The sequence below is a fragment of the Maniola hyperantus genome, chromosome 17 (assembly GCF_902806685.2).
Source record: "Maniola hyperantus chromosome 17, iAphHyp1.2, whole genome shotgun sequence".
Lineage (NCBI taxonomy): Eukaryota > Metazoa > Arthropoda > Insecta > Lepidoptera > Nymphalidae > Maniola > Maniola hyperantus.
In genome coordinates this window covers 9,173,754-9,192,660 of record NC_048552.1, presented here as the reverse complement: position 1 = coordinate 9,192,660, position 18,907 = coordinate 9,173,754, and the positions used below count along the sequence as shown (strand labels likewise).

General features: G+C 36.9%; 1 protein-coding gene and 1 long non-coding RNA gene across 4 annotated transcripts in view; both read right to left on the bottom strand.

The window, feature by feature from the left end:
- The window catches only part of unc-13, a 394,380-nt gene that overhangs the window by 224,755 nt on the left and 150,718 nt on the right, over window positions 1-18,907 (bottom strand). The window lies entirely within an intron of this gene.
- LOC138403497 (uncharacterized) lies at window positions 12,786-14,764 on the bottom strand. The gene is made up of 2 exons (XR_011237754.1): window positions 13,832-14,764; window positions 12,786-13,014 (listed from the first exon to the last, which is right to left on the bottom strand). It is a non-coding gene; the product is annotated as an uncharacterized lncRNA (long non-coding RNA).

Here is an 18,907-nt window from a genome sequence, read left to right as displayed (position 1 = left end):
GTTTTTAGCATCGTAGGTATGATTTTTAATGCACACTAATGTCTATCCTTGACATTACATAGCAGAGCATCAGCATACAGAGATAGCTTGCATCACGAAGAAAAACACTAGCTATTTTTGGTCCCGGGAAATCAAAGAGTTTCATGGAATTTTTAAAAACCTAAAATAACATAGACAACGTTTTAGGTATCATTTGCTTGATACCCAAAGATTTGCTTGAGTCCTGAATAGAATAGAATAGAATAATGTTTATTCGAGGTATATAGGTGGTACATGGCGTAATACAGACATAGGCTACTTTTATCCCGGAAAATCAAAGAGTTCCCACGAGATTTGAAAAATCTTTAGCCCCGTGGATGTTGTCTAGTTGTAGACTAAATTACAAAATTGTTCAAATACGTATTGTTCATAAAATATATAACTAGGTAATATTAATTCTGCTATTTCACATGAAGTCATAAAATAAACTTTACTAAAGCCTGTCGGGTAAGTAAACTCCATTGTGTAGTCTTAGAATAATGCCCGCATAAAATATTTTCACCGAATTACGTAGGTAGGTATAACATAACGTATCGAAGATGTACAATATTACGAAAAACCCTTTTAGAATCGAAGTGGGTGTATAAATGAAAAGGAAACGAGATTGAAAGAAGCTCTAGCGCTCACGAACTTAATATTATTACTGCTGACTTAAAAGAAAACGAAATTGAATTATGAAACGGCGCCTTTATAAACTCAATTACGTTACCTAGAAATAAGATATTCTAATAAAAATAATACGAATTCTCCACGAGAAAAGGGCACGAAGTGTGACCATCAGCATTTTTCTCAATACGCTCTACAAAGTTTCTCAATCTAGGTATAAGCGTGATTGTCTTACAACCTAAGTACAGTTTTCACGATTTCGAACCTTTTCATAACTTGATTTTCTTCGCGAGGATTTGGGTTTTTAAAAATCGCGTGGGAACTCTTTGATTTTCTGGAATAAAAAGTAGTTTATGCCACTCTCCAGGTCTTCTATATTCAGTTAAATATCACGTCGATCCATTGCCCTATTACGGCAATGATTAAAGGACAAACCAACAACCCAACAAACAAACACGTTGCTCTGTTATGGCAATGATTGAAGGTCAAACCAACAACCCAACAAACAAACACGTTACCCTGTTATGGCAATGATTGAAGGACAAATAAATAACCCAACAAACAAACACGTTGCTCTGTTATGGCAATGACTGAAGGACAAACCAACAACCCAACAAACAAACACACTTTTACAATTTATAATGGGTAATGATTTTAACCTTATTACAACATACCTACCTCGTAAATGATAAAATGAACGTTTTCAACTAATATATTGTCATAATTTATGGTAGGTGCGTAAAACGGAATAAGTAAATCTTTCGGCTTTGCCAGTAGGTAGACTACGGCTAGAACAAAGACATTCTATATTTCCAAACCATTTCTCTTTTCCAAACCCTTGGTATGCCTTACAAGCAAACATACTTAGATACTAAGGATGTGCTCTACTACATCATAATATCCTCCCGTCTAGTAATTTATTTCATATTAAAGGAAATGCTGAGTTTACTAAGTATTTTGGGTACGTCAATAAATCATCTAGTCCGTCTAGACTTCAACATTACAAACCAACCAACATTCAGACCGATAAAATTCTAACAAAATATTTCATACCACCCCCTTGGCTCTCACAAGGTTATAATTGCCTCTATAAATTTTTAAAACAAGTTAGCAACCTAGAATATGGCCCCGAGGTACAATTAACTGATAACACCTTCATTATTTAATCCTTTCAAAGGAGAAATTTCGGTTCTTACTCTAAATCTAGACCGCCATCTGTGACTCATTGTTCACTTTTATCTTAATAATAGAGAGATGAATTTTATAATGGACTTATTAGAATAAACAAAACAAGAATTTACATAATTTGAGATCTTTTCTCATATGAACTAGTTCATCACTCCCGGTGTCGCTAAGCTCAGCGTTTAATTACCTTAATGTTTTTGCACTTCAAACAAGTCGAATTATTTCTACTGAAATACCTATGTATATTAAATATGTATAGTATATTATTTCAGTAGAATTCGACTTCTGCGTAGTACCTGTGTTTATACGCTGAATATAGCGTTACGTTATACCTACACACCAAGAAACTATTGACATTGCTACCGCTGACTTTTTAGGGTTCCGTACCTCCAAAAGAAAAACCCGCCAAGTGCGAGTCAGGCTCGCGCAATGAGGGTTCCGTACTACAGTCGTATTTTTTCGACATTTTGCAGGATAATTCAAAAACTATGACACATAAAAATAAATAAAAATCTGTTTTAGAATGTACAGGTGAAGACCTTTTATATGATATTCCACTTGATATAGTTATCTTACTTCGAAATATGAAAATACTAATTATTAGTTCATGACCACAACTTAATTTTTTTTTGTGTGATATAACCACAAATTCATAACCACATTTTCAGATTTTTCCCCTAATACCAGCTATAAGACCCACCTACCTACCAAATTTCATGATTCTAGGTCAACGGGAAGTACCCTGTAGGTTTCTTGACAGACAGACAGACAGACAGACAACCAAGTGATCCTATAAGGGTTCCGTTTTTCCTTTTGAGGTACGGAAATTTGGCAGGTAGGTACTCGTAGGGCTTATAGCTGAGATTCGGGGAAAAATCTGAAAACCGTGAATTTGTGGTTACATCACAAACAAATTTAAATTGTAGTCACGAACAGATAATAATCAGGTTAGTATTTTCAATTATCACAGTAAGATAATTATATCAAGTCGGGTATCATATGAAAGGGCTTCACTTGTGGATTCTAAAACAGATTTTTATTTATTTTTATGAATCATAGTTTTTGGTTTATCGTGCAAAATGTCGAAAAAATGCGACTGTACTACGGAAACCTCATTGCGCGAGCCTGACTCGCACTTGGCCGGTTTTTTTTTAATGAACAAAATCTCAAAATTTTATCGTGAAAAGAATTCACGATAAAGTCTCGATTCACTGACTGACTCATCATCGCCCAGTTCAAACCCTTGGACCTAGAATACTGAAATTCTGGAACGTACTACAAAATATAAAGCCGGTTTTATCGAAATTCTCTCAGGAAGAGAAGTCGCGGGTAGTCGACTATCAAACGATAAGAACACAATTTAGTATTCTCGCATAAGCAAAAATTACACAATATGGATCACTGGAAGTTTATAACTAAAACGAAATTACAAAGTTAGGCATAGTTGGCTATGTCAAACTAGATTGATATATAAGTTCTCTAAGGGATCCGAAAACTATATGAAGAAGTTCTATGAGAAGTTATCCGTCTTACAGATTATCTAGTTTCACAACTGATATGATATTATATTCGTACAGAGATCCGTAGGAGAACCCGAGTATTCGTGTAGGTTTCGAACCTAAAGTGGGAATGGGCAGGGCACGCAGTTCAAAAAACCGATAGACGTCGGGCTCATAAGGCGCTGGAGTGGTGACCCCTCACTGGAATGCGCAGCGTTGGAAGACCCTCCACTGGGTGGACAAATAACATCAAATGAGCCGCTGGCTTCAGGCGGCACAAGATCGTAGTGTGTGTAAGTCCCTGGAAAAAACCTTTGTCCAGCAATGGACTTCTATGACAACCTATAAATGTCCACTGACGATGGTGATGATGATGATATAGTATAGGTATACCTAATGCTTTGATGGATAAGGGACGAACAGTCTTTCAGCAGCCCAAGCACAATCAGTGCGACAATGTTTTCTCGCATCTTTTGCATCGACTAAGTATTAAAAGCCACGAGAAAGCATTATCGCTCTTATAGTGCTTGGGCTGATGAAAACTATAGTACGCCACAGGTCGAGATGGCAATCGGGGATAGAACGCCCCGCACACCCGCATAGCCCCCGCGCTAACCCGGTGCGGGGGCTATATTTACTAGCTTGGACCAAAGGCCAATTTAAAGATATCAGCTGCTAAAAGTACGAAAAAACATTTCTTAATTTTCTTAAAGTCTGCGTGCTAATTTTTATGTTTGTTGTACAGAATATTGTTAATAATTCAACACTGCCAGACACCTCTCCTGAGGCTTGATTTCTGCCAGACGCTTTAAAGTTCGAAAAAAATAACCTAATTTAACTTAATTTTTATTTTACAATACTCAGGGAATTAAATCAATACTTTTTGTAAGCAGCCAGAACAATCGTCCGGCAAAATTTCAAAGGCATTCCGAACCAGTGGTAGATGCATCCGACTATTCGAAAGTACTTGTAAAAGTTTATTCGAATAAAAAAGATTTTTATTTTTATTTTTTTATTTTAAAATAACCACCAGACAAAATTCAACGTCACTGTGAGTAAGATCGCGAATTTACTATTGTGTTACTATTTGCAACATTGTTTTAGATACTTCCAAAGGTTTCAGAGACATTGCCATCTCGACCTGTCGCGAACTATAGAAAAAAAAGTTAGGAAACTCTCCGGGCATACCTCACTCCAACTAAACCCCACGTGAGTATAGCGGATAGCCGTTCTATTTGCAAATATAAGAACCACTAAAATAGTTTGAACCATTTGTTTTTCTGCAAATAAATTGCTCTATTTATCAAGCCAACTCTTTTATTTTTAACGTGAGATGAGAATTTATAAAGATCAACAATATTTTACTTCAAAAATGTAAATAAATGGGTACTTAGCACAAATAAGACAATATTATGTAAACTCTTACAAGCTGAAATTCGAAAATAAGATATTTCTTTCGTTTGCTATTTAAAATTATCTGCGTTTGTGAATAATTCATTTCTAAACCCGAAAATTAACGTGCTCTTCCATTTGAAAGGCGTAATGGCGTCGAAAGTAGGAATTTTAGATATTTCCGCCCGACGCTATGCCCGCTTTTGGCTGCAATTAAGCTTCGAGCAATTCGACAATTACGTAAATTTTATGATTAGTTCCTTATCATCTTCTTTATTGTTCTTATTATGTACTTATATGATTGTTATTCGTAGTAGATTTATGTTAAAAAGTAAGGTACTTAGTATAGGGTTTACTTTTCAACTAGCACAATGGTATGGATATGGTAGCTGTTGATACACTACAGGATATGGTAGGCATATTATTATAGGTAGGTATCCTCTGCTTTTCTTTGTCGAAAGTTTGACTTGAAGAGAGGAGAAAATATTAATCTTTATTTATTACGGTTTCTGTTATGTACGATGTGTTTACGCCATTTTTTAATTTACAAATCTTATGCCTACACACTCGAAACTATATAAAATATTAATTTTTTCCAACCTCCTACTCCTACCTATTTACATTGGCCCGGGACCGAAAGAGACAAAACTGCAAAAAGAAAAACTTATTATGAAGAAGTTTAGTCGCACCTTGACCACGCCGCCGCTAATCGCTCGCATTGCATAATAACAGATCGATCTGACGTGTAATAAAAATAAATTTAATTACTTATGGTGGAAACGAGTGTTAAAATCAGCGACCAGTGAAGTGTACCTACGACGTAGATATTGAGTTAATCATTACAAACATTAATCATCATCATGATCATCATCACCAACCACTCGCCATTATTGAAAAAACCCGGCCAAGTGCGAGTCAGGCTCGCGCAACGAGGGTTCCGTACTACAGTCGTATTTTTTCGACATTTTGCACGATAATTCAAAAACTATCAAGTCTAAAAATAAATAAAAATCTGTTTTAGAATGCACAAGTGAAGACCTTTCATATGATACCCCACTTGATATAGTTATCTTGCTTCGAAAATTGTACAAAATACTAATTTTTAGTTCATGACTACTATTAAATTTTTTTTGTGTGATGTAACCACAAATTCACGGTTTTCTGATTTTTCCCCTAATGCCTGCTTTAAGATCTACCTACCGGCTAAATTTCATGATTCTAGGACTATGGGAACTACCCAGTAGGTTTCTTGACAGACCGACAGACAGACAGACAGACAACAAAGTGATCCTATAAGGGTTCCGTTTTCCTTTTGAGGTACGGAACCCTAATAAAAGCCTACAAATACAAATAATCATTACAATTCCATTAACCTTTAATCGAATACAACCTCATATAAATTATGCTACCACAGAAAATAAATATTACTTCATATATTAAAACGCCCGCAGACATTTACATTTGAAGAGCACAAAGATACATTAAATACACGTTCATTTAAAACATTTCGTCGTACAAATTGTCATGTGAAAAGAGCGTCGTTCGCAACAAATCTTCTTGATAAAGTGTTGGTTATTCTTTCTGCTGTGTAGTCAGCACGTTTATAAAGGATTTACTTGACGGCCGATAGGTCTCACGGCCAAGCCAAGGCATTTTGGTCCCATATTGATGTCTCAGCTTGAAAAGCAGCTTAGGGCGTGCTTAGGCTGAAATTTCTGGTCATCGACTTTTCCATTTTCACGGCTAGTCCGCGACAGGTTGAGATGATGGCAATCGAGGTATGAGGCGGGGGCACGCCCCGCTCGTCACCCGTGCGGGCTAGCGTAGGGGCTGTGCGGGTGTGCAGGGCGTCCCCCCGTAGCGTAGATCCCGGGGAAGGACATATGCTAAATTTTATCCCAGAAAAGCAAAGAGTTTCCACGGTATTTTTATAAAATCTAAATCCACGCGGATGAAACTTCAAGTTGTGAATAAACACAGTCAGTAAAATAAACAATCCATTTCACAATAAAGTTTGCTATTAAAATTTATCACAGTTCTAAAATATCTGAAAGTAATAAAGCAGACGTCACTCTCACATTTTTAGTCGTAAATTTTTTAGTCTTTAGAAGCGATAAAATTTTCAACATAGTTAGCGCAATGTACACTTTTATAAAGTTACTATGTCACTGAATTTAATGGATGAGAAATTTCATCTATCGAGATTGATCGTCTAAAGCCGGTTTTAAGTTACGGCAGAGTCAAAAAATTCTTTATGAGAATGAAAACGTAACGTACAAAATATTTTTATTTGCAATTCTAATCGTAGCCTACTGAGTCTTTAAAAAATCAAACTTTGTTCAAATACAAAAAAACCGGCCAAGTGCAAGTCAGACTGACGCACCGAGGGTTTCGTACTACAGTCGTATTATTTCGCCATTTTGCACGATAAATCAAAAACGATTATGGATTAAAATAAATAAAATCTGTTTTAGAATAAACGAGTAAAGAGAAAGTTTCATATGATACCCCACTTGGTACATTAATCTTACTTTGAAATTTGAATATACTAATTATGTGTTCGTGATTAATTTTATTTTGTGATGTAACCATAAATTCACGGTTTTCGGATTTTTCCCCTTTCGTGTGCTATATAAGACCTACCTGCCAAATTTCATGATTCAAGGTCAACGGTAAGTATACGTTTACGTTTCTATACGTTTCTTGACAGACACTACAGACAGACAGACAACAAAGTGATCCTATAAGGGTTCCTATTTTCGTTTTTAGGTTAGATCGTCCAAGTTTGAGGTACGTAGCCCTGAAAATATATAACTTAAAAAAGCGTCAAGTTTTTCTTACATTGAAAATTCGTTAGGAGTTTAAACTGCAAATATCCAGTTACTGGACTGTTTTTGTGTATTTCTTGTGATTAACATTACTTTAAAATCCTTAATTATTGACTAGATGATACCCGAGGCTTTGTCCGCGTGGATTAAGGTTTCTTAAAAATACCGTGGGAACTTTTTCATTTTCCGGGACAAAAGTAGCATGTGCCTGGGATGCAAGCTAGACAGCTCGCATCTGTACCAAATTTGATCAAAAACGGTTAAATAAATGGGCCGTGAAAAACTAGAAGACAGACAAACAGACAGACACACTTTCGCATTCATAATATTAGTAGGTAAGTATAGTAAAAGTATATAGAGTAGGTATGGATGGAAAGGATAACGAATAGAATATTTATTGTACAAAATATACCTACACGTGTTCCTTTGAGCAAGACTACATAATATTTGTATTTATTGAAAAGGCAGTATCCCAATAATTGTATTATCCTCGGATCCAACTACATAACTCCTCAGACTAAATCACATAACACCTTATTAAGATGTTTCTCCATCTTATTCAGCAGCTTTCTTCACCCCTACTAAGTAAGTACAAGTTTCAAAGCTATTTAGGAGAACTTACGAGCACTTTCTATATCTCGGATGGCGGAGCGGGCGTGCTAAGCCCGATGCTTTTATTTGAAAAGTCCTCCCTTTCCTGGTTACGTTCGGAGCTATATATTATGTAAGTGCAATTGCATTTCATCCCGGCTCAGAATATTTTATACGAGGTATTAAATTGTTCGATTCTTGTATTAGACGTACCTTTTGATTTACGCTTTTATTTTATACTTTAACTTTCAGTAAACTATGTTTTAATCAGTGGTGTTTCATAGACGACAATATATTATATAAATAGCTGAGGCCCGCGACTTCGTACGCGTGGATTTAGGTTCTTAAAATCCCGTGGGAACTCTTAGATTTCCCGGGATAAAAAGTAGCCTATGTCACACTTCAGGTCTTTAACTATCATCATCATCATGATCAACCCATCGCTGCCAGCTCACTACAGAGCACGAGTCTCCTTTCAGAGTGAGAAGGGTTTGGGCATACTCTACCAAGCTGGCCATGTGCGATTTGGTAGACTTCACACACCTTTGAGAACATTATGGAGAACTCTCAGGCATGCAGGTTTCCTCACGATGTTTTCCTTCACCGTTAAAGCCACGCAGAGAAACTTTAAGATTTTATAAAATGGCGAAGGTCTGGCACGTGCTGACTCACTCTATAAACAATTGTATCAAAAATCAGACAGTCATGGGTTGAAAAAGATATAGAATATCGTAATCTCGACATTACACTCGACTAGTCACTAAACAAAGTCTTTATTACAATAGGTATATTCAGCCATTAATCACAAACTTTGAATATCATCTTGGTAATTAGTTTCTATTCAAAATCGTAACCTAGTTTCTGACTAGGACTAATACTGTTGATGCTATTTAATAAAAGGTCATTCCTTTATTGTTGCTAAACTAAAACATTAATTAAACTATTATTTATTTTATAAAACAGATAAAAATTTATTAACATACTCGCCAAGAAAAAGTAGAGAAGTTATACTTAAAGCCTATTTAAAAGGCCCCAGTAGAGCACGGATGCAACCTTCGCGTGGTTTCAGATTTACTTTTTTGCGCATTTTACGCTCGTTTTGACATAATTATATGCTCTTAGACACGCTACATATTTTGAGCTTTATTTATTAAGGCGAACGCGCTCATTTTGTCGTGATCGCTCTAACCAGTGAGTCAGCCAGTAGCAAAATGGATGATTTTCTGTCAAAGCTCGCGCTTATAAACACGTCTACGCTCGTACGAGATGCGTATTATACTAAAGATATGCGTATATACGCGTAGAAAACGGGCGTATACGCTCAAAAAATGCTAATCCGAAACCTCTCTTAAGTAAAACTTAAATAAATCTTTAAGGCCTTTAAGGTTTTTAAACACGATTCATGCAGTCACCATTGATACCTAGGGCGTCCAACAGGTTTTAATTTATCTATGGTATCACCCACGTTAGACCATGTATGCTCTTCTTACAGTACGATTTTCTTCCGTCGTCTCCAAAAAGCCAAGATTTTATCTGCTCCACTGAGCCAGCATAGGATAGAACTCTTTAAATGAGCACTTTTAAAATGACAACCACGACTTCATAAATTGGGCACACTATAAGTATCAAAGAGTATATAATCACTACGTTTATAAGTATTTTGTTTTGATGAATAGTTTACAAAATTTAACAAAATGAAACGTGAATTACAGAAGTTTATCTATGTAGTATATTATGTATAAAGAAAGCTAACATAGTATGGTAAAGTAAGTAGTGGAGATAATGCAAGCGACTGCTGGAACAGTTGCAGCGCATAATTCAGTTTTGCTTAAACCCAGACTACCTACTCATAAAGCATAGTTACTCTGAAAGCGAGGTAAAACAAAATAAGCTCCAATTTTAGATATAAGTTTAGTATTATCTAAGCGTTTCAGTATTTCATACGAAAACAATGTCAAACTCCATATAAATATAAGTGGAGGCTAAAAGCGGAATTATAAATGCATGAAAGCCTGCACCTACCTACGCGAGATTCAGATGAGTTCAGTACAGTTAGTATAAGATTTTATAGTTTTAAAAATACCAATCTCGAAATCGACTGTTTCCATACATCTACAGGCAGCGACACAGCGGAAATATTGCGAACTAAAGATGATCGAGTGTTTGCGAGTATAGCTTTCAACTTTACGATACCAATTACCATATAACTACGTCACCATCGAGAATGGTTTGCGTTTACCTACACCAATACCAATATCGAGTAATTTGGCAGTACGAGTCCTAAGTTTGACGTCCTAAAACTAGTAAATGACGTCATTTTCGCTTATGGATACGAGTCGATAGTCGAATTGTAATTCACCAAAAAATACTCGGTGAGAGAAGCGTGAAAGCTTATTGATAATTAAACAAAATGATGAATTTTAATAAGTGAAGAGCCTTAATTTGCCCACGGATGCAAGGAGAATGTTTAGGAAGGCAGTCAAAGCTAACCGTCGTGATTGTGTAACTTAAATTTGGTTCAGTGGCGTAATTTGTGATGTGCGCAGTGTATCCGTCAATGAAACAGGTTTTCACATAGCCCAAACCCCCCAGCAAGTGGAAGTGGCAGTGAACAATCCATGCTTGTCGTACTGGGTTGAGCATTCGTCAAAGAAACAGGTTCTCACATAGCCCAAACCCCCCAGCAAGTTGAAGTGGCAGTGAACAATCCATTCATGTCGTACTGGGTTGAGCATCCGTCAAAGAAACAGGTTCTCTGATGGACCGTCCATATTATAGAGTAGGTAGGTACCTAACGTGAAGTGGCTGAATGAGGATGCCTCAAGACTGGATGTAGAAGACAGACATCCGCAGGCTAAAATGATAGATAATGATAATAGTGCATCTCGGATGAATCATTTTGTGCAGCGATAGCCATGCCATCCATACATATAGCTCGCAGATAATGCATTTACTGAATGTTAAGGTAGAATTGTAGCGTTAGAAGATCGATCACAAAGAGTATGTCATACCTTAATCAGTGAGGCAAAGGTAAGATATGCACAATTTATTACCTACCTAATACCTACATAATATTATTCTAAGCCTTATAGGTAGGTACATCAAACGTGTGCCTCAAATTTACTACTAAGTAGGTGCCTACTTACATTATTTTACCATCATTTAAAACAGTTCACCAAGAAGATTGATTCAATTATACATATAAGTTGGTACAGCTATATCTGATTGAAATCAACCCATTTTTTCACCAGAATAGAAACCTAGGTAGGTAGGTACCTACCTGCTAACTGAATATTTTCAAACTTATTCGGTACCTACCTACCTCATAGAGGTGAAGTAGGTAGGTATATTAATAAACATGCATACAATAACAGAAAATACCCACCTACTAGGTACCTACCATTCCTTGCATCCATTCCCAAACAAGAAAGTAGGTACCTAATTTATCTATATATATACATATATAAAAGGAAAAACTGACTGACTGATCTATCTAATTGAAATTTGTGAAGTCCTCGCGGACAAAATCGCGGGCACAAGCTAGTATAGAAGGGTATAAGTTAGTATGAAATGGACCTACCTACCAAATTTAGCTAGCTTATTTATATAAGTATGTTTCTAAAATAAAATATTATTTTCAGGTTGCAGATCATCTATGGTACCTAACCTATACTTACCAGATTATGTTGCCTATCTTCCAGCTACCTAAGCTAGGGCCACTAAGACCTAACTTAATTCAAGAGTCAAGACTGCAACTAACCCGGGGGTCATCAGACTTGTAGAATACCTATATAATTTGAACTGTTTATGATGTACCTACTTAAATACACCTTATGAATTTTACAGCTGATGTAAAATACTTATATTCATACCTACCTACTTATAGTCTCAAATTTAAATAAAATGATTTAATTTGTTTTATTTCATCCTAAAAAAATAAGTTCTCAGATGATGCTAATAATAGTTAAAAGGTATCCTGGAATTTGCCTGCCTGGATATTTCCAGGAATCTATGATCAAAACTAAATTAAAATGACAGGTTTATGTGTGTATTGCTGTTCCTTTCATAAGCTCCCTGCACTGCAGAAAAGGATAGCAATAGATTTAGACCTTGTCTAACAGAAATAACCACACTGTCCCCAACTGTTTGTGCACCAAGTCTCATCAAAATCGGTTCAACACATCAAAGATTAGCTCACAGAGCTTATTGAGAACGTAACAGGCAATCTTCAATTTTGTTTATTTGTATGAATAAACATTTTGAAAACGTCGTACCGCCTTGATGGGGGTAGCTGAAGTAAGAGGGAGGGGAGGGAAATCATTCCCTTTGGAAGGAGTGAGCTTCCGCCGGGGACGTATACTTTTTAAATGATTTTTTAATTTTGATAAAATTGTCATTGACTTAAAACGGGCCTCGATAGGGGGCGGCGGGGTAAGTCAACCCCTTCACTCCTTCAGCGAGAGACTCACTCACTTTTTGTATGGGTGAATCCAGAGACCCTCCGGAACGTCCCTATCTACTCTTTTTTTTCCTCCATCAAGGCGGCAAGTCTCAAAAGCTAGCCCGTTGTATGTAGGAAGGTATAAATTGAAATGCCTATAAAAGAATCTATTATGGCGTGACTAGCTATAAAAACACTATGTACTTAATAGAAAAGCAGAGACAAAAAAACATTTTATTTACTATTAAATTTTTATATTATTATAAAACTGTAGTTTGTTGCGCAGTGTTACTGCACTTAGATGACTTATGAGGATCCTGTAGGGTGTAGTCTTGATGCAGCAATATCAACTTGCATTCTTCTAACAAAGTGTATTAGGTAGGTGGTGTGGTAATCCACAGGCTTTGAATAACTAACTGGTCCACAGGTATCACTGAAAAAATAGAAATTATTGATCTTTAATTTTTTTAATTGCTAATTAAACAATCAACTGTTCCTCTTATTTTACTATCTATCTTAATGAGGTCTAAGTTTTATTTATAATATTAATTAATAAGTGGATGATGCCCGTGACTTTATCCACACTGATTTCCGGGATAAAAGTAGCCTAAGTCTTTCTCCAGCATGTACTCGCAACTTCATTTATCTTGTGGGAACTGTTCAATTTTCAGAGCCTAGGTTATTTAAAAAATAGGCTATATCCATGCCCAGGTTGAAAGATCTTTGTACCTTTCGTCAAAATTGGTTGAACGGATGAGCTGTGAAAAGCCAGCAGATAGATAGACAGATAACCTTTATACATACACTAAAATACAGCTCAAACTCAAGGTCCCGAACTTCATTACATGTCTTAAACAAAGAAAACTTTATTGATTATTATTAAAGTGTAATATAGAGTTGCCTTTCTGTAATAGACTACCTAGATGTTTTATTGCAACTTTAACTTCAGTGTACCACAAGATTATGTCTAAAATGTGTTGCCATTTATCAAGCGGTCAGTAGTCAAAACTGTTCTAACAAAATATAATAATTAATGATGGCTCAGCCCTTTTTGAACTCATTTAATGCTAGGTACCTAGTAGACAGTAATTATTTAAGTAGGTAGGTACATATGAAGTTATGTTATGATTTCACTATACTCTTCAAACCTGGCCACTTGTCTATGTGTCAGAATTCAGATCAAGAGATTTGTATTACCTAGTAATTAGTACATTATGTGGGCGTGATCCGAAGAGAGAGAGTAAACTTACTTAAGGTCGTCAGTCCAGCGGGTTGGAGGTCGTCCCACACTGCGCTTGCTGATACGCGGTCTCCACTCCAGAACACATCGGCCATCGATTCTGCGGCAGACGTGGCCTGCCCACTGCCACTCCAGATTGCTAATTCGTTGGGCTATGTCGGTCACTCTGGTCCTCCTACGGATTTCCTTGTTACGGATTTTGTCCCTCAGAGAGATACCCAACATAGCCCGCTGAGCGACTTTGAACTTGTGTGTCCACGTTTCAGCGCCATACGTCATCACCGGCAGGACACACTCATTAAAGAATTTCGTCTTTAGGCTTTGGGGTAGCGACGAATTGAAGACTTGACGAATTTTCCAAATGCTGCCCAGCCCAGCTGTATTCTTCTGTCAGCTTCCTCGTCGAAGTTGTTTCTACCAAAGTTGTATTACGTACAATAATATATACCTAATAATCAGTAAAACTTCAGTTTTCTAGTTAAAACTAAAGCGATTGTTCCCTTTGTTTCAGTTTCTATGTTGGTTTGTTTTGATTTATTTTTTATTGACAATGACAGAGTAACAGACTAGAAAGCGGTAACTTTTTTTTTAATCTGATGAAAATTTGGCTCTGGACACAAGTTTCTTGAGGTTTTTAGTGATCTTAGACAAATTACCATAGACACACATACCATAGAGTGTGCGGTGGGCTGTCACTTGCCTGTCACTGTCACGCTGTCAATCTTCTGTCAAATGCGTCAGAAAACGAAATAATAAATGCCAAATTAAACAGAATGACAGCGTATATCTGTCTCACTTTTTTGCGAATGTGTAAGAGAGACAAATTGTGGCGAGAGTTGGACCATTGCGTATACTATATCTTTTACTCGATGAGTCCAATACTGACTGTTATGGCCAACTCATACTGTGAGACAATACGTAAACATTGATAGTGAGGAGCAAACGAAACCATTAACGATAAATGCGTTGTTCAATCTTGTACTAACTGTACAGTACAGTTAGTATAAGATTTCATAGTTTTAAAAATACCAAAGTCGAAATCGACTGTTTCCATACATCTACAGGCAGCGACACAGCGGAAATATTGCGAACTAAAGATGATCGAGTGTTTGCGAGTATAGCTTTCAACTTTACGATACCAATTACCACATAACTACGTCACCATCGAGAATGGTTTGCGTTTACCTACACCAATACCAATATCGAGTAATTTGGCAGTACGAGTCCTAAGTTTGACGTCCTAAAACTAGTAAATGACGTCATTTTCGCTTATGGATACGAGTCGATAGTCGAATTGTAACTCACCAAAAAATACTCGGTGAGAGAAGCGTGAAAGCTTATTGATAATTAAACAAAATGATGAAATTTAATAAGTGAAGTGCCTTAATTTGCCCACGGAGGCAAGGAGAATGTTTGGGAAGGTAGTCAAAGCTAACCGTCGTGATTGTGTAACTTAAATTTGGTTCAGCGGCGTAATTTGTGATGTGCGCAGTGTATCGGTCAAAGAAACAGGTTCTCACATAGCCCAAACCCCCCCGTAAGTTGAAGTGGCAGTGAACAATCCTTGCCTGTCGTACTGGGTTGGGCATCCGTCAAAGAAACAGGTTCTCACATAGTCGAAACCCCCCAGCAAGTTGAAGTGGCAGTGAACAATCCATGCCTGTCGTACTGGGTTGAGCATCCGTCAAAGAAACAGGTTCTCACATAGTCGAAACCCCCCAACAAGTTGAAGTGGCAGTGAACAATCCATGCCTGTCGTACTGGGTTGAGCATCCGTCAAAGAAACAGGTTCTCACATAGTCGAAATCCCCCAGCAAGTTGAAGTGGCAGTGAACAATCCATGCCTGTCGTACTTGGTTGAGCATCCGTCAAAGAAACAGGTTCTCACATAGTCGAAACCACCCAGCAAGTTGAAGTGGCAGTGAACAATCCATGCCTGTCGTACTGGGTTGAGCATCCGTCAAAGAAACAGGTTCTCACATAGTCGAAACCCCCCAACAAGTTGAAGTGGCAGTGAACAATCCATGCCTGTCGTACTTGGTTGAGCATCCGTCAAAGAAACAGGTTCTCACATAGTCGAAACCACCCAGCAAGTTGAAGTGGCAGTGAACAATCCATGCCTGTCGTACTTGGTTGAGCATCCGTCAAAGAAACAGGTTCTCACATAGTCGAAACCACCCAGCAAGTTGAAGTGGCAGTGAACAATCCATGCCTGCGTTCCTACTGAGTTGAGATTTGGTACCACAGCATACCTACAAGTACCTAGTGGGGTACCGACCGATGGACCGTTCATATTATAGAGTAGGTACCTAACGTGAAGTGGCTGAATGAGGATGCCTCAAGACTGGACGTAGAAGACTGACATCCACAGGCTAAAATGATAGATAATGATAATAGTGCATCTCGGATGAATCATTTTGTGCAGCGATGACTGGATGTAGAAGACAGACATCCACAGGCTAAAATGATAGATAATGATAATAGTGCATCTCGGATGAATCATTTTGTGCAGCGATGACTGGATGTAGAAGACAGACATCCACAGGCTAAAATGATAGATAATGATAATAGTGCATCTCGGATGAATCATTTTGTGCAGCGATGACTGGATGTAGAAGACAGACATCCACAGGCTAAAATGATAGATAATGATAATAGTGCATCTCGGATGAATCATTTTGTGCAGCGATGATTGGATGTAGAAGACAGACATCCACAGGCTAAAATGATAGATAATGATAATAGTGCATCTCGGATGAATCATTTTGTGCAGCGATAGCCATCCATACATATAGCTCGCAGAATGCATTTACTTGTAGCGTTGTAAGATCGATCACAAAGAGTATGTCACACCTTGATCATTGAGGCAAAGGTAAGATATGCACAATTTATTACCTACCTATACCTAGGTACCTAATACCTACATAATATTATTCTAAGCCTTATGGGTAGGTACATCAAACGTGTGGCTCAAATTTCCTACTAAGTAGGTGCCTACTTACATTAATTTATGATTCAATTATACATATAATAAAAATTATCTCAACTTATAGAAACTGACTTTATTCCATTTAGACAATGCTTAATAAACTTCAATCTTAGTTTTAAACTATTAACTTCTTCAAGACATAATTATAAATTCTAATTTTCCCTGCTTCAAATCAATAGCTCCGGTTTTCCTGCCCGCCATTTTCATCTCCCCCGTAATTCTTTTTTTAAATTCAACTGTAGGCAAAGCAATGTCGCTAACACATATAAGTTGGTACCTACATCTGATAAAATCAACCCATTTTTTCACCAGAATAGAAACCTAGGTAGGTACCTACCTACCAGGTATATTAAGAAACATACATACAATAACAGAAAATACCTACCTACTACCTACCATTACTTGCATCCATTCACAAACAAGAAAGTAGGTACTTAATTTATCTATATATAAAAAAGGAAAAGCTGACTGACTGATCTATCTAATTGAAATTTGTGTAGTCCTCGCGGACAAAATCGCGGGCACAATCTAGTATAGAAGGGTATAAGTTAGTAAAATTTTGTATGAAATGGACCTACCTACCAAATTTAGCTAGCTTATTATATTAAGTATTTTTCTAAAATAAATTATTATTTTCAGGTTGCAGATCATCTATGGTACCTAACCTATACTTACCAGATTATGTTGCCTATCTTCCAGCTACCTAAGCTAGGGCCACTAGAACCTAACTGAATTCAAGAGTCAAGACTGCAACTAACCTGGGGGTCATCAGACTTGTAGAATACCTATATAATTTGAACTGTTTATGATGTACCTACTTAAATACACCTTATGAATTTTACAGCTGATGTAAAATACTTATACGCATACCTACCTACTTATAGTATCTAATTTAAATTTAAACAAAAGAATTTAATTTGTTTTATTTCATCCTAAAAAAAGTAAGTTTTCAGATGATACTAATAATAGTTAAAAAGTATTCTGGAATTTGCCTGCCTGGATATTTCCGGGAATCTATGATCAAAACTAAATTAAAATGACAGGTTTATGTGTATTGCTGTTCCTTTCATAAGCTCCCTGCACTGCAGAAAAGGATAGCAATACATTTAGACCTCGTCTAACAGAATTAGCCACACTGTCCCCAACTGTTTGTGCACCAAGTCTCATCAAAATCGGTTCAACACTTCAAAGATTAGCTCACAATTTTTTTAATTATGAGCTTATTGAGAACGTAACAGGCAATTTTCAATTTTGTTTATTTGTATGAACATTTTGAAACGTGCAGCCTTGATGGGGGTAGCTGAGGTAAAAGGGAGGGGAGGGAAATCATTCCCTTGGAAGGAGTGATTTTCCGCCGGGGATGTATACTTTTTTAAATGATTTTTAATTTTGATAAAATTGTCATTGACTTAAAACAGCCTCGGTAGGGGGCGGCGGGGTAAGTCAACCCCTTCACTCCTTCAGCCAGAGACTCACTCACGTTTTGTATGGATGAATCCAGAGACTCCGGAACGTCCCTATCTCCTCTTCTTTTCTCCATCAAGGCGGCAAGTCTCAAAAGCTAGCCCGTTGTATGTAGGTATGAATTAAAATGCCTATAAAAGAATCTTATGGCATGACTAGCTATAAAAACACTATGTTCATAATAGAAAAGCAGAGACAAAAAACATTTTATTTACTATTAAATTTTTATATTGTTATAAAACTGTAGTTTGTTGCGCAGTGTTACTGCACTTAGATGACTTATGAGGATTCTGTAGAGTGTAGTCTTGATGCAGCAAAATCAACTTGCATTCTTCTAACAAAGTGGATTAGGCAGGTGGTGTGGTCATTCACAGGCTGTTAACATAACGTAACTAACTGGTCCACAGTTATCACTGAAAAAATAGAAATTATTGATCTTTAATTTTTTAAATTGCTAATTAGACAAGAACTATTCTTCTTATTTTACTATCTATCTTAATGAGGTCTAAGTTTTATTTATAATATTAATTAATAAGTAGATGATGCCCGTGACTTTATCCGCGCTGATTTAAAGGGTAAAAGTAGCCTATCTCCTTCTCCAGCATGTAACAAAGCTCCACACTAAATAATTTA